This window comes from Lynx canadensis, chromosome B2 (genome assembly GCF_007474595.2).
Source record: "Lynx canadensis isolate LIC74 chromosome B2, mLynCan4.pri.v2, whole genome shotgun sequence".
Classification (NCBI taxonomy): domain Eukaryota; kingdom Metazoa; phylum Chordata; class Mammalia; order Carnivora; family Felidae; genus Lynx; species Lynx canadensis.
In genome coordinates, this window is record NC_044307.1 from 143,718,123 (window position 1) to 143,733,057 (window position 14,935).

The window sequence follows — 14,935 nt, forward strand, 5'->3', positions numbered from 1 at the left end:
CATTAACTCTGCGTTTCACCTAGAGGAACGCCAATGGAATCCTGCCAACAACCCTCCAGGTGAACGTGATTCGGTCCTGTTATGGCCTCAAACTTCCCTCTTCCCAGTCTACTTGCTTACCCCATTTTGGTCTCACAGCCTTGGTATTTCTGGAATGCCAGATTCTTTACTCGATATAGGTCTATTCAGATTTTAAAATTTCTTCTCGAATTTCGTAAGTTGTATCTTTTAAGGAATTTGTTCATTCCATCTAAGTTCTTAGATTTGTTGACATAAACTTTTCATAACATTTCCTTATTACACTTTTAAGTTCATTAATATTCTTCTTTGATTATCGGTTTAGTGGTGTCCTCCTCCCCCTTATTTTCCATTGTGACATACATTTATTTATTTATTTATTTATTTATTTATTTATTTATTTATTTATTTATTTATATTTTTGAGAGAGCACACACGCAGGTGTGCAAGGTGGGGAGGGGCAGAGGGAGAGGGAGAGAGAATCCTAAGCAGGCTCCATGCTCAGCACAGAGCCCTATGTGGGGACAGATCTCACAACCGTGAGACCATGACCGGAACCAAAATGAAGAGTCAGACACTTAACTGACTAAGCCACCCAGGCGCTCATCTGTTGTGTCTTGTTTTAGTCTTGACCAGTCTAGCTAAGGATCTATCAATTTTCTTTTTCTTTTCAAAGAAGCAGTTTTGGTTTCATTGACTCTTGTCCTTTTTGTCTTCTGTTATTTACTTATTTTTTCACCAACTGCGGCTCTGATCTTTATTATTTTCTTTCTTTTGCTTTGAGTTAACTCCTCTTTTTGTATTTTCTTAAGGTCAAAGCTTAGATAAGGATTTTAGGCCTTTATTTTTTCTATAATAAACATTTAAAGCTGTAAATGTTTCCATAACCTTTGGGTAGAGTGTGCAAATTTTGATATGTTGTATTTTCATTTTAGCTCAGTTCAAGATATTTTCTAAGTTGCCTCGTGACTTATTCTCTGAAACATGGGTTAATTAAAAGTGTTATTTAATTTGTACCGTTTGCTTATATCCTTTTGAGCTTTTCTGTTGAAAAAATTCCAGGTCTGCTGGGAAGTTGCGAGAATAACACAGAGAATAAGACCTTCACCTAATGTTGCTGTTAACATTTTACCATTTCTCCCTCTCTCCCTCACCATATTATTGTTAGTACTGCTTTTGTTACACACATAGTATTTTTGGGAATATGTTGCCGTCATCATAACCTTTCCCCCCTAACTACTTCAGCGTATGTGTTTTAAGAACAAAGACATTCTTTTACACAACTGCAACACAAGGGTCAAGTTGAAGAAATTTAATACTGATATTACAGTTTTGTCTGAATACAATCTACATTCCAATTTCACCAATTTTCCTATTATGTCCTTCGTTGCAATCTCTTCTATTTTTCCCTTATCCCTGACCCAGCCAGGGTCACCTCTTGCATTTATTTGTCCCGTCTCTTTAATTTTCTTTAATGTGAGATATTCTCTCAGCCGTTCTTTGTTTTGTAACATTGACGGTTTTGATGAGGCCAGGCCAGGCCAGTTGTTTTAGAGAAGGTTTCTCTATTTGGGTTTGATTGAGTAGAATCAGGTTCCACTCATTTGGCAGAAGCACCGTATAACTGAGATTGTGTCCCTCTTGGTGCATCACTAAGGAGGCCTGTGATTGCAGACTGTCCCTTTTTTAGGGATGTCTGTTTTGATCACGTGGCTAAGGAATTTTCCAGATTTCTCTTAAGTTCCGGTTATTTTTGAATGCGTGCCAGATGTTATATACAACATTTTTAGTGATAATTTGAGGCTCTGCATGATGTTGTCTTCCTCTAGAGAGGTTTCCCTCTTGTCCTCGGCAGACAGCTGGGTAAGGAAAGATCCTGACTTTGTCAGAGAATGAGATGGTTCACAGCTGGGCTCCAATCTTTTTTTTTTTTAAGTTATTTATTTACAGAAAGAAAGCACGAGTCAGGGAGGGGCAGAGAGAGTGGGTAAGAGAGAGAACCCCAAGCAGGCTCCGCACTGCCAGCTCAGAGCCTGACACGGGGCTCGAACATATGAACCGTGAGATCATGACCTGAGCCAAAGTTGGACGCTTAACCGACTGAGCCACTCGGCACCCCTGGGCTCCAGTCTTTTTTTAGAGTTGTCTATTTTTGGTTTACTCTTCTTCTAAGGATCTAGCAGTTGTGGTCCCAACCAAAACCTGAGGGTGCTGACAAGGGCTCTTCCTCCGGGGCAGACTCAGAAATGCCAGTTATAGTGTTATGCCCAGAATTTGTGATCCTCAAAGACCACCAGGGAGCTGAGTCTGATGCAAAAGCAAAGAGCCTTTATTCGAGCTAGCTCGAGCTCATTCCCCTACCTGCACCGATGCAGCGGTGAGATACCGGAGAGAGCGAGTTTCAAAAGCAAAAAGGTTTTATAGGGGTCTAGGGGTAGTCGGTGAGGTAATGGTCGTGGCCTTAGCTGATTGGCTGGGGAAGGGTCAGAGTCCCGTTACTTAGGTTGCGGGGCGTGGTTTGATCGGGAAGTTACCCAAGGGGAGGAGGCGTGGTCTGCGGTTTGAGCGGGAATTTCTTTCTGCGGCCATGTCGGGGACATAGTCGCTCAAGATGGAGGACACAGAACAAAATGGAGTCAGCCGGCCTAGGTCTGCTCTTTCAATAGTCCTTAAGCCCTTAAATTGTCAAAAGCTCTGCTCATCTTCTTAACCTGTCAGCCACTGTTTTTGCTTTCTAAGTCTACAATTGCCTCGAGGGTAGAAGTGGCCCCAGATGTTCTGCTTACTTCTCTTGGGTTCCCACAGCTTTCTTCTCTTAGCTCTGAAGACACTCAGTGCCTTGGGAGAGCTCTGACACCTTCAAACCCACTTTTATTATATTCTGTCTGGGTTTCCTAATTGTTCTTGGTAAGAGTATCGCAAAAATATCTCACTTTTGCCAGTAGTGGAAACTTTACCACCATTAACAAAAATAATACTTGATCTTGGGGTGCCTGGGTGGCTCAGTCAGTTGAGCGTCTGACTTCAACTCAGGTCATAATCTCGAGGTTTGTGAGTTTGAGCCTCGCATTGGGCTCTGTGCTGACAGCTGGGAGCCTGGAGCCTGCTTTGGATTCTGTGTCTTCTTCTCTCTCTGCCCCTCCCCCGCTCATGCTTTGTCTCTCTCTCTCTCTCTCTCTCTCTCTCTCTCTGTCTCCTTATCTCTCTCTCTCTCAAAAATAAATGAACATTAAAAAGTTATTAATCTCATCTAAATTGCTTAGGCTGTGTGGGAAATCCCAGGTAAGGTCACTTTATGTAACGAGAATACATAGTGGGAAAAGTGACAGTGCATGCAAAACAATGAAAACTGTTATGTATATATGAAAACGGAGCTTCCAAAACTTGAAATGCAAGCGAAATCTTTTTCAGGGGTAGCAAGCTCATTTTACTGGACTACTACCACCTAGGTGGTAAATGTGTTTAAATCGATGGTTTTGTCTGCATGCTGGAATTGCATTTCACAACTATGGACTGTTCTTTTACGTTTCTCAAAAGCAGAAAACCCACAAGGACTTTGTTATCAGATAAGAGTATTTTCTTCTTCGACAGCTTTAGCAGCATTAAATTGTAAGCCAGGAGAGAAAAAATACAGTTTTGTGTGTTCTTTCAGAAGTACAGTGTCTCTGTAATATAACATGCATAAACATTTAATTCGTTTGTGTAGTAAAGCTGTTGGATTTTCCAGGAAAAACCTTGTTTAAAATAGTTGCTTGTATTGTCTGATCACACAATGGAGAATGTGATCATGGAATGTACATAATCCTTTTACTAGTTTTCCTTCATATGTGATAGCGGATTATAAGAGATACCATTTTGCACTAACAATTCAGAATGACCAAATGAGATTTCCAATTAAGCATTCAGAGTCCTTGGGCACTGCCCTTACAACATCCCCTAAGAATGCGTGTTGCCACTAATCATGGGAGGACAGAAGGCGGGGGAGTTTTCCACCTCAAGCCCTAAGAACAAACTGAAAGCCTCATTTGTATTTTTGCAAGTTACTTTGGTTTCAGTTAAGAATGCTAGATCAAGAACTTTATTTACAAAATCTACTGACTATTTTTATTTAGTACCCAGAAGCAGTAAGAACTCAAAAATATTTAAATGTATATTTACAGAATTACTGTAAAAGTATAGGTTAGACTGTCTTGTTGATAAGTCAGTGAAATTGATTGTATTGTTTTTAAGTGTGGGGCGACTCAAGTATTTATGGGAACATTATTGCGTCATTTCAGAATCTTTGGTCCCAAGAGTTTCTTTGGCAGCAGGAAGCTCATTTATCTGTGTTCCCCATATTTCAGGGCCTTGGAACCCACTGGCTAACATCCTGGGTCCTATGTCCGAGTTCAGTGTGGTGAAGCGGGTAACTTATAAGGGTTCTTTTGTTAACCTTGCACTGTCGCATATTGAATTCAACTGGATGAATTGTGTGAGGCTCTTTCCCAGAAGCTCAGAGGCTCCAAAAAGGGGTTTAGGATTGAGTGGCTTCCAACATCAGCCTAATTGCTCTGCCTTCAGATCCTGCAGAGCCTGCCCGATGCGGCCTTGCTGGTCTCAAAGAGTCGATGTGCTGACTTAGGTGTTCTGTTCCTGGGGAGTGTTTGGTGCGGTCTGAAGTCAGTATCAGAATCGTTTAGCAGGTGGTGTGTAGTGTCTCTTAACACCGATTCTTGAGTCAGTGAATTAACCGAAGCTGAAGGAGGAATACTGGTGAAACATAATGCCTCCTTTTCCTGGGCTCTGGGGAGGATCAGGTTTGAGGGTAATGCAATCAACATCCACGATATTTCTAAACACCATAAAGAACATGTTGCTAGACCTGCTCAGGTACTAAACGGTACCATGCTTCAAAGAACTAATTGTCCTTCCTAAGTGCAGTTATTTGTCAATGCTAGTTTCAGATATTTAAATAGTATAATTTGAATTTTACAAAAAAGTCTTTCCACTCTTTGCCTCCAGATGGTCATGCTTTACGATTACTATGAAATCAAGACTCTCCACCATTGTTATCAGTTCTCGATGTCTGCCGGGTTTGGGCTAAACCCCCATTGCTGTTTATGGCGTTTGTGCACACCCTGGATTGTTCTGCAGGGAAACAAACCGAAGTTTGAGGTGCAACTTTCAATTGCGGTAGTCTGAACTCTGTGTAGGGGGGGACCCTGTCTGTCTCGTTCAGCCTTGGGTCTTGAAGTCCTAGGAGTGAGATAAATGTTTGCAGAAGGAATGAAGGAATGAACGCATGGACAAAAGGAAATTATTAGTGGTCTCTGACAAATTCCAGATTATAGACGCGTATGTGGTTTTTATCAAGAACTATAAGCTCCCCTTTGTTCTCCCAGACAGCAATTCAAAATATTTAGTTTTGCTTAATTTGGAAGCTCTTGAAGGGTAGGGAGAGATTCTATCTTCAAAAGTGCTACATTCTGCGTTGGGTATGTCTTGATACTTATGAAATCGTTTTAAAATAACATGATATGAGGCTAAAATAATGTGATATGAGGTCAATAAGCTAAATGTCAGGATTGGTCAGACCATAGTATACACGCTGTGAGACTTTTCCACCCGGTCTGATTCATTATAACTTACGGTACATTGTCAACTTTCATGCTCATAAACTACCTCTTGTTAAAATTACATTTTCAACCAAAGCAAGTTATGGGACATAAAATTCTCATATTATAAGAATTTTATTTTTTTTTAAAGTTTATTTTTTTACTTTGAGAGAGAGAGAGAGAGAGAGAGAGAGAGAGAGAGAGAGAGAAAGGGAGGGGCAGAGAGAGGGAGAGCCAGAATCCCAAGCAGTTTCCACACTGACAGCGCAGAGCCCGACGTGGGGTTCGAACTCACGAACCATGAGATCGTGACCTGAGCTGAAATAGAGTTGGACAGATAACCAACTGAGCACCCAGGTGCCCCAGGTATTTTATATCTATATCTATATCTATATCTATATCTATATCTATATCTATATCTATACTTATATCTATATCTACATCTATATCTATCACACACTATATACAATTTTATATATATATATATATATATATGTCACACTAAAAACTGATCAATTAAAAGATAACTCTTACTTAAACTTGAAGCTTTAATACTTCATGATTTTGATTATATACTACTATTTTACCATTGTAATATTGGCCAAAGCCAATATTAATAATAATAAAATCCATGACTGTGTTCTTAAAATCTAGATATCTCCTAAATTTCTGAATAAGAATGGATAGATTATAAAATTGTCCTTACCAATACCAAAGTAAATAAGATACAAATTGGTTCTGGTCATTTTCATGAAAAGGCACAAGTTTGGCATTTCCCCCCGGTGGACACAAATTCTCATTCATGCTTTGAACTGCCCACTTCATGTAGCACATGGCGGGAGAAGGCGGATGGGGTTAGCGGAACCATATTTCCCCCCGCACTGTGGATGTGGCTCCCACTCCCCACCAGCCGCTGTCCTGGGGGCACTGAGAGATTGGCAAGAATTGCTAGGGTCTGCCAGTGGCTCCTAATTTGCTGGGTCCGATTCCACCTTTTCTGTAACATTGGGAAGTATATTCTGGGTCAAAAAAGGATAAAGAAACCATCATTTATGAAAGAGCCCAGAGAAGAAACAACGCTAAGAGGTTTTCAGCTTTTTCAACCATGTGCGTGTCTGCACAGTCCACTGCCTTGAGGAGCTTTTATTTATTTATTTTTTTTTAATTTTTTTTTTTTAATTTTTTTTTCAACGTTTATTTATTTTTGGGACAGAGAGAGACAGAGCATGAACGGGGCAGGGGCAGAGAGACAGGGAGACACAGAATCGGAAACAGGCTCCAGGCTCCGAGCCATCAGCCCAGAGCCTGACGCGGGGCTCGAACTCACGGACCGCCAGATCGTGACCTGGCTGAAGTCGGACGCTTAACCGACTGCGCCACCCAGGCGCCCCTTGAGGAGCTTTTAAATAGATGATACCCAGGCCCCACCCGGGACCCGCTGAATCAACACACATCCCTTGAAAAGAGTGTTGTTTAAAAATGACTTTTAGGAGGATCTCATAATGATCGTTACGGGGCTGACAGAGCTTGCTAATTGAAGGGGGGCTGGGTTTTATTTATTCATTTCCAGAAGATGCAAAAGTCAGGGCAGCAACTTTCTGTGTTTGTCTGCATCGTGTGCCTAGCCACAAAAGCAGAGCCTGATATATGTAGGTGCTAAATAAATATTCATGGAGGAAATAAATGACAAAGTATAAAGACCAGATGATGTTTTCTCCCTCATGGCATAGATGTGCGCTCTGCCTTCTTCCTTCAAATGTACTGGTTTGATAGGCAAGATCTTGAGCCTTTCCTTGTTGAATGCTATCTTTTTATGTTACTTTTCTTTATTTCAGAAAGAATAGATAGTGGCTTATGTTTTTTCTGACTCACAAATGAAAACAACTGTGTTAAGAAAAAGGTTTCGTGAATAATCTATAGATTGAATAGAGAACCACAAAACAGAAGTCTTCACGTTTTTGACCCCTCTTCCCCATCCAAAAATAAATAGATGATTCAAAGTCTTGTGGTCAAAATCTTCTTGATGCAAAGGATTAAGAATGATCTTGGATAAAGTAGGTTCCCTGTGAGGATACAGATATAGATACAGATATAGATATAGATATAGATATAGATATAGATATATAGATACACACACACACAATATGTAAAAAATCACATTAATATAAGGCAGTGATCTCATTGAAAAAATCTGACCAAACAGTATGATTTTCCACAGGACCCACTTTTCAGATACAGAAAGAATGGCTCGGCTGAGTCCAGTGGAAATATGTTAGCTGACAGGACTCTGATAAAAAGATTGTATGAAGATTATTAAAGTAATGACCAATATTTTACATGAGTGATGTTGATGCATTTATAACACCGTAGTCTTTAGATCTCCTAAAATTATGATAATTTATACTAGGTATGCCGTATAAACATATTTTACTTGTTTGTGATTTTGTTAGGAATAGTTTTAGCAGGTACTACACAAGTAGTGAAAGTATTAGAAATACCAAATTTGTGTATTTGTGAGTCCTTTGTGTCGTTTGTGCTTAAGAAATTGCTATAGATAGGTTTTATTTGCCGTTACATTTTTTTTTTTTTTTCTAAATAGAGGAAATGAGTTTTGTTTTGTTTTTGTTTTTGTTTTCAATGACCAGAAGTAGATGAGTCATTTCAGGGATATTTTGTTGTTTATACTAACTGAAAAATGGGAAACTGAATTTTAAGGAAATTTTAAGTGATGAATTTTCCTCGGAATCAGGGACATATTTGTCTACCTGTAGGGAAAATCCAAGCGTTGCAACCTAATGGATACTGCCAAGAAAAAAAGAGAGAGAAAGAAAAGGAACGATAAATTACAAATGTATAAACTAAACTGTTCTCTTGACCTTCTGGGAAGAAGTGTCATTTAAACTGTTATTCTACTTTATTTATGTTGAACTAGCTCTATCCTTAATGAAATCCTGTGTGAAATATGTGAATATGGTCACTTTTTATTTTAAAGTGACACCAACTTTCTGAGGTTCTATATGGTCTAAACATGACCAGAAAAGCGGCACCCGCGTTAATCTTGAAAACCCAACTTTTTTCTTAATGTGGTGTCAGGGCTCTTGAAAATTAGCACGTAAACATAATTTCTGGAGTTAAGATTCCCGTTTCCTGATTCGCTTAGCTGACTCCTTGCCAGGCTCACGAGGAGGCAGTGTGGGGAGAGGGCCTCTGGAGCCAGCCTGCTGATTGTGGGTCCTGGCCCTGCTTTGGGATGGTTGTGTGACCTCGGGACACATTACTTAACCTCAGCGGTGTGAGTTCCCCATGCACCGAGGGGATAATGACACCTCACTAAATCTGGGGCGTCCGGGAGGCTGCATGCCAAGCGCAGGGAGCTTAGCGTGAGAGTCTTCCCCACTTAGCTATCACCCTCCACGCTTGACAAAGCCTCACATGCTCTGGGCGCTTGCACTGGTAAGTGTCTGTTGCAGGTGTCCATGCCTGCAGCAGCCAGGATCCTGTCACATTTGCTGGAGTCCACGTTGCACGTTCGTGGGCTGGAGTCCCACGGCACTGCCTGTTCAAGCCCTGCAAGGAAGGTTCCTTGCAGGATGTTCAGGAGGCATGAGACACGTCACATTTATATTGACTTCAAAAGCGGGCATTTGCGGGAGGGTCACAGATGAAAGTGGAGGAGGACTTTTGACACCATCTTTGACATCGGTCACTGAGGGTGAGGAGTAAGCCAGAGACAGCAGGATGCTGTCACCTGCGGTACTCAGACATCCGGCGGAGACGTCAAGCAGGTGCTCTTGCTGAGGCCCGCGGTGGGCAAAGGCAGGAAGGGGAATGAGCAAACTGATGGACCTTCCCCTGCTGTGGCTCCCCCACTGGGGGCTGTGCCTCACTCTGCTCATTTATTGAACAGACATTTATTGAGCGCTCGCTGTGTGCAAGGCTGTGCTGATGGCTTGGGTAGCGCAGGGAACAATCATTCACCTGGTGCCCGTAGCCAGTGTTTTCTGTTATCGTGGGTCAAGTTCTTACAGAATACTTAAACCTGGAAGAAGAAAAGGTATTGTATGAATCCGAACAAATATGGAAAATTAAACAAATCTCAACACCCAGGGGTTTCTGAGGCCACAAGTGCACAAAATTCTCCTGGAGCAGACCTGAGGGTGGCAATCGCTATGCCATCAACAGCAACATGACAGTGGGCATGTCGATTATTAATGTACTCCAGAGAATAGGTTTGCTTTTTGTGATTTGTTTTGGTTTCTGATAGTCTGTACAAGGAATCCCTGAAGTTTTAGGAATCTCGACAATTCACTCACCTGACTTTAAGGGTCTCTCTTCCTCTAAAAATGTTTATTAGGTGTGTCAGTTTCCTCTCACTGCTGTAACAAATGACCACACGCTCAGTGACTCTGGAGCAGTACGCGGTCATTACCTTAACCATTCTGGACGTCAGAAGCCAAAACTTCGTTTCCATTGGCTAAGATCAAGGTGTTAGTGGAGCCGGTTCCTTCGGGAGGCTCTGGAGGAGAATGTATTTCTTTGCTTTTTTCCAGCGTCTAGAGGCTGCTCACGTTTCTTGGCTTGTGGCCACAGATCACTACAACCTCCGCTTCCTTCATCACATCGCCACCTCTGACTCTGGCCCTCCTGTTTCCCTCTTACAAGGTGCCTTGTGATTGCACTGGGCCCGGCTGCATCATCCGGGATCCTCTCCCCATCTCAAGAGCCTTACTTCAATCACATCTTTTTTCTGCGGAAGCTGACATCTTTACAGGTGCTGGGGGCTGGGGGGGGGGGACGACGTCTTTGGGGAGCCACCATTCAGCCTTTCTTTTCTGTGGGGAAAGGTGTGGGAGTAAAATTCCACTGGATGACATTGCCCCGAACGATGAAACGTAGCATGACGTTGTATCAACGTCAGAAAGAAACTGCTCACCACTTTCTTCAGAAACCAATTAGTCAGGTGTTGATATGCTCATTTTAGAGAATCTGATATTCTTTTAATAGTCCGTCACGACTGCTTTTAGTTTTGGGTCTGACAATGTGAAAAGGTTGGGTATGGTTTCCTTAGATGCCGCTTATGTATATGCGGAGTCTGTGTAAAGTTTGATTTTTGCCAGTTAATTTTAAAGTAAGATGAGAGGCTGCCTAAAGGAGCGTACGAGATTTCTTAACAAGCAAGTCCTAGCTTCCATGCTATCCTCTCATCTCTTCAGTTTTCCTCTCCTGTTTTCCCACCGTATCGTCTGGTCCCCTCACCGACTCCCTCCTCCTTGCCGAGCCCGAGCGGTACCTGCCCCTCTGCAGCTCTTGGCCGGCGGCCTCTCGGCTCTCGACCCCCAGGGCCTCTGAAGCTTCTGATCCAGCTCTGACCTTGATGATGGGGCCTCCGGGCCACGCTCTCCTCCTCCGGGCCACGCTCTCCTCCCCCGGGCCACGCTCTCCTCCCCCGGGCCACGCTCTCCTCCCCCGGGCCACGCTCTCCTCCCCCGGGCCACGCTCTCCTCCCCCGGGCCACGCTCTCCTCCCCCGGGCCACGCTCTCCTCCCCCGGGCCACGCTCTCCTCCCCCGGGCCACGCTCTCCTCCCCCGGGCCCACGCTCTCCTCCCCGGGCCACGCTCTCCTCCCCCGGGCCACGCTCTCCTCCTCCCGGTCCACGCTCTCCTCCTCCGGTTCCACGCTTCCTCCTCGTCCTCCGGGTCCACGCTCTCCTCCTCCGGGCCACGCTCTCCTCCTCCGCCACGCTCTCCTCCTCCGGTCCACGCTACCTCCTCCGGGCCACGCTCTCCTCCTCCGGGCCACGCTCTCCTCCTCCGGCCACGCTCTCCTCCTCCGGCCACGCTCTCCTCCGGGCCACGCTCTCCTCCTCCGGCCACGCTTCCTCCTCCGGCCACGCTCTCCTCCTCCGGGCCACGCTTCCTCCTCCGGGCCCGCTCTCCTCCTCCGGGCCACGCTCCCTCCTCCGGGCCACGCTCTCATCCTCCGGGGCCACGCTCTCCTCCTCCGGGCCCACGCTCCTCCGGTCTCACTCTCTCCGGGCCACGCTCTCTCCTCCGGGCCACGCTCTCCTTCCGGCCCGCTCTCCTCCTCCGGGCCAAACGCTATCCTCCCCGGCCACGCTCTCCTCCTCCGGGCCACGCTTCCTCCTCCAGGGCCACGCTCTCCTCCTCCGGGCCATCTCTCTCCTCCGGGCCACGCTCCTCTCTCCTCGGGCCACGCTCTCTCCTCGGGCACGCTTCTCCTCCGGGCCCGCTCTCTCCTCCGGGCCCGCTCTCCTCCTCCGGGCCACGCTCTCCTCCTCCGGGCCACGCTCTCCTCCGGGCCACGCTCTCCTCCTCCGGTCCACGCTCTCCTCCTCCGGTCCACGCTCCTCCTCCGGGCCACGCTCTCCTCCTCCGGGCCACGCTCTCCTCCTCCGGGCCACGCTCTCCTCCTCCGGGCCACGCTCTCCTCCTCCGGGCCACGCTCTCCTCTCCCGGGCCACGCTCTCCTCCTCCGGCCACGCTTCCTCCTCCGGCCACGCTCTCCTCCTCCGGGCCACGCTCTCCTCCTCCGGGCCACGCTCTCCTCCTCCGGGCCACGCTCTCCTCCTCCGGGCCACGCTCTCCTCCTCCGGGCCACGCTCTCCTCTCCGGTCCACGCTCTCCTCCTCCGGGCCACGCTCTCCTCCTCCGGGCCACGCTCTCCTCCTCCGGGCCACGCTCTCCTCCTCCGGGCCACGCTCTCCTCCTCCGGCCACGCTCTCTCCTCCGGGCCACGCTCTCCTCCTCCGGGCCACGCTCTCCTCCTCCGGGCCACGCTCTCCTCCTCCGGGCCACGCTCTCCTCCTCCGGTCCACGCTCTCCTCCTCCGGGCCACGCTCTCCTCCTCCGGGCCACGCTCTCCTCCTCCGGGCCACGCTCTCCTCCTCCGGGCCACGCTCTCCTCCTCCGGGCCACGCTCTCCTCCTCCGGGCCACGCTCTCCTCCTCCGGGCCACGCTCTCCTCCTCCGGGCCACGCTCTCCTCCTCCGGGCCACGCTCTCCTCCTCCGGGCCACGCTCTCCTCCTCCGGGCCACGCTCTCCTCCTCCGGGCCACGCTCTCCTCCTCCGGGCCACGCTCTCCTCCTCCGGTCCACGCTCTCCTCCTCCGGTCCACGCTCTCCTCCTCCACGCTCTCCTCCTCCGGGCCACGCTCGTCCTCCTCCGGGCCACGCTCATCCTCCTCCGGGCCACGCTCTCCTCCTCCGGGCCACGCTCTCCTCCTCCGGGCCACGCTCTCCTCCTCCGGGCCACGCTCTCACTCCTCCGGGCCACGCTCTCCTCCATCCGGGCCACGCTCTCCTCCTCCGGGCCACGCTCTCCTCCTCCGGGCCACGCTCTCCTCCTCCGGTCCACGCTCTCCTCCTCCGGTCCACGCTCTCCTCCTCCGGTCCACGCTCTCCTCCTCCGGTCCACGCTCTCCTCCTCCGGTCCACGCTCTCCTCCTCCGGTCCACGCTCTCCTCACTCCGGTCCACGCTCTCCTCCTCCGGTCCACGCTCTCCTCCTCCGGTCCACGCTCTCCTCCTCCGGGCCACGCTCTCCTGCCTCCGGGCCACGCTCTCCTCCTCCGGGCCACGCTCCTCCTCCTCCGGGCCACGCTCATCCTCCTCCGGGCCACGCTCTCCTCCTCCGGGCCACGCTCTCCTCCTCCGGGCCACGCTCTCCTCCTCCGGGCCACGCTCTCCTCCTCCGGGCCACGCTCTCCTCCCTCCGCCACATCTCCTCACACGCCTCCCCGACGCTGTCTCCCCACAGCCCACCCCGACTGGGCCCCACACCCGCAGCTGCCACGTGGCTCCCTGCAAATCGGCAGCCCCCCCTCCTGCCCCGAGCACCGCTCTGCTCGGCTCTCCCCCGTCAGAGGCAGGGTGGGCTCCCGACGGCTCCTCCTGCGTCTGTCGTGCAAGTGGGAGCTTAGTGAGGGCAAGGCTTTTTCGTGACAGCTGTTACCAGGTCTAGAAGAGTAGTGCCCGGCATGTAGCAAGTACACGGTGTACATTTGTTGCCCAAACGACCCTCAACTTCACCTGTCGGTGACCCTCTTGCATGCATTTTTCTTAGGGCGGTTCCTTTTTTTTTTTTTTTTTAATTAAACATTTTCTTTCTTTTTCATAATTTTTTAAAATGTTTATTTTTGAGAGGGAGAGAGACAGTGAGAGAGAGAGAGAGGGAGAGAGGGAGGGAGGGGCAGAGAGATAGAGACAGAGGATCCGAAGCAGGCTTTGTGCTGACAGTAGAGAGCCTGATTTGGGGTTCGAACCACCGACTGTGATATCATAACCTGAGCCCAAGCCCCATGCTTAACTGAGGCACCCAGGCACCCCAGCACATGGAGTTTTAAAAAATCAATGACAGCGGGGTGCCTGGTTGGCTCAGTCGGTTGAGCATCTGACTTTGGCTCAGGTTGTGATCTCATACTCCATGGGTTCGAGCCCCACATCAGGCTCTGTGCTGACAGCTCGGAGCCTGGAGCCTGCTTCGGATTCTGTGTCTCCCTGTCTCTCTTCCCCTCCCTGACTCACGATCTGTCTCTCTCTCTCTCTCAAAAATAAATTCGCATTAACAAAACAAAACAATTACAGCAAAAACTAACAACCAATACTTGTGGATTGCTTCTGAAACCCAGGGAGACCTATTTTATTTCTTACAAGAACCTTGTGATGAGGCCAGGGGAACATATTGTCCCATCCCCATTTTAGAATTGTGAAAACTGAGACTCAAAGAGCAATTAATTAGTCCAATTTCTTCACCTAAATTTGATTTCATCTTCTCTCAATTTGTTAATTTACACACTTCACTTCATCTGTAATCTCTCAGCTTTGTCTCTCATGACTGGCTCTTACTTTCAACCCTCACCCTCTCTTGCCTTACGATCTCTTGTCTAGACAACTGGAAGTGTACCTTCCTGTTTTCAGTCTTATTGCAAATCTATTTTGAAGCTCTGCTAGAATTATCTTCAAAAAATACAAATCGGGGGGCGCCTGGGCGGCTCAGTCAGTTAAGCGTCTGATCTTATTTTTGGCTTAGATGATGATCTCAAGGTTGGTGAGTTCGAGCCCCACATCAAGGGGTGAGGGGACACGGGTAGCACAGAGCCTGCTTGGGATTCTCTCTCTCCCTCCCTCCCTCTCTCTCTCTACCCCTTCCCCAGTCTTTCTCTGTCAAAATAAATAGAAACAAAAACAAAACCGCCAAAATACAAATCTGATGTCATTCCTTTCTGAAAAACGATTTCTCTCTCCTCCTTCCCAGATTTCATCCTTGCCCAGACATTAATACAGAAGCTGGAACGAAACAATTTC

At 47.7% G+C, this 14,935-nt stretch overlaps 1 long non-coding RNA gene and 1 other non-coding gene across 3 annotated transcripts in view; both read left to right on the forward strand.

Annotated features, from left to right (window-relative positions):
- The window catches only part of LOC115514586, a 46,066-nt gene extending 35,699 nt beyond the window's left edge, over positions 1–10,367 (forward strand). For both annotated transcript variants that reach the window (XR_004343698.1, XR_004343699.1), the window contains exon 3: positions 10,275–10,367. This is a non-coding gene — a long non-coding RNA (uncharacterized LOC115514586). The remainder of the gene's footprint in view (positions 1–10,274) is intronic.
- A 3,627-nt stretch (positions 10,368–13,994) lies between these two features.
- On the forward strand, positions 13,995–14,079 carry TRNAQ-UUG. Its single transcript has one exon. It is a non-coding gene; the product is annotated as a tRNA-Gln (tRNA).
- The last annotated feature ends 856 nt before the right edge of the window (positions 14,080–14,935 follow it).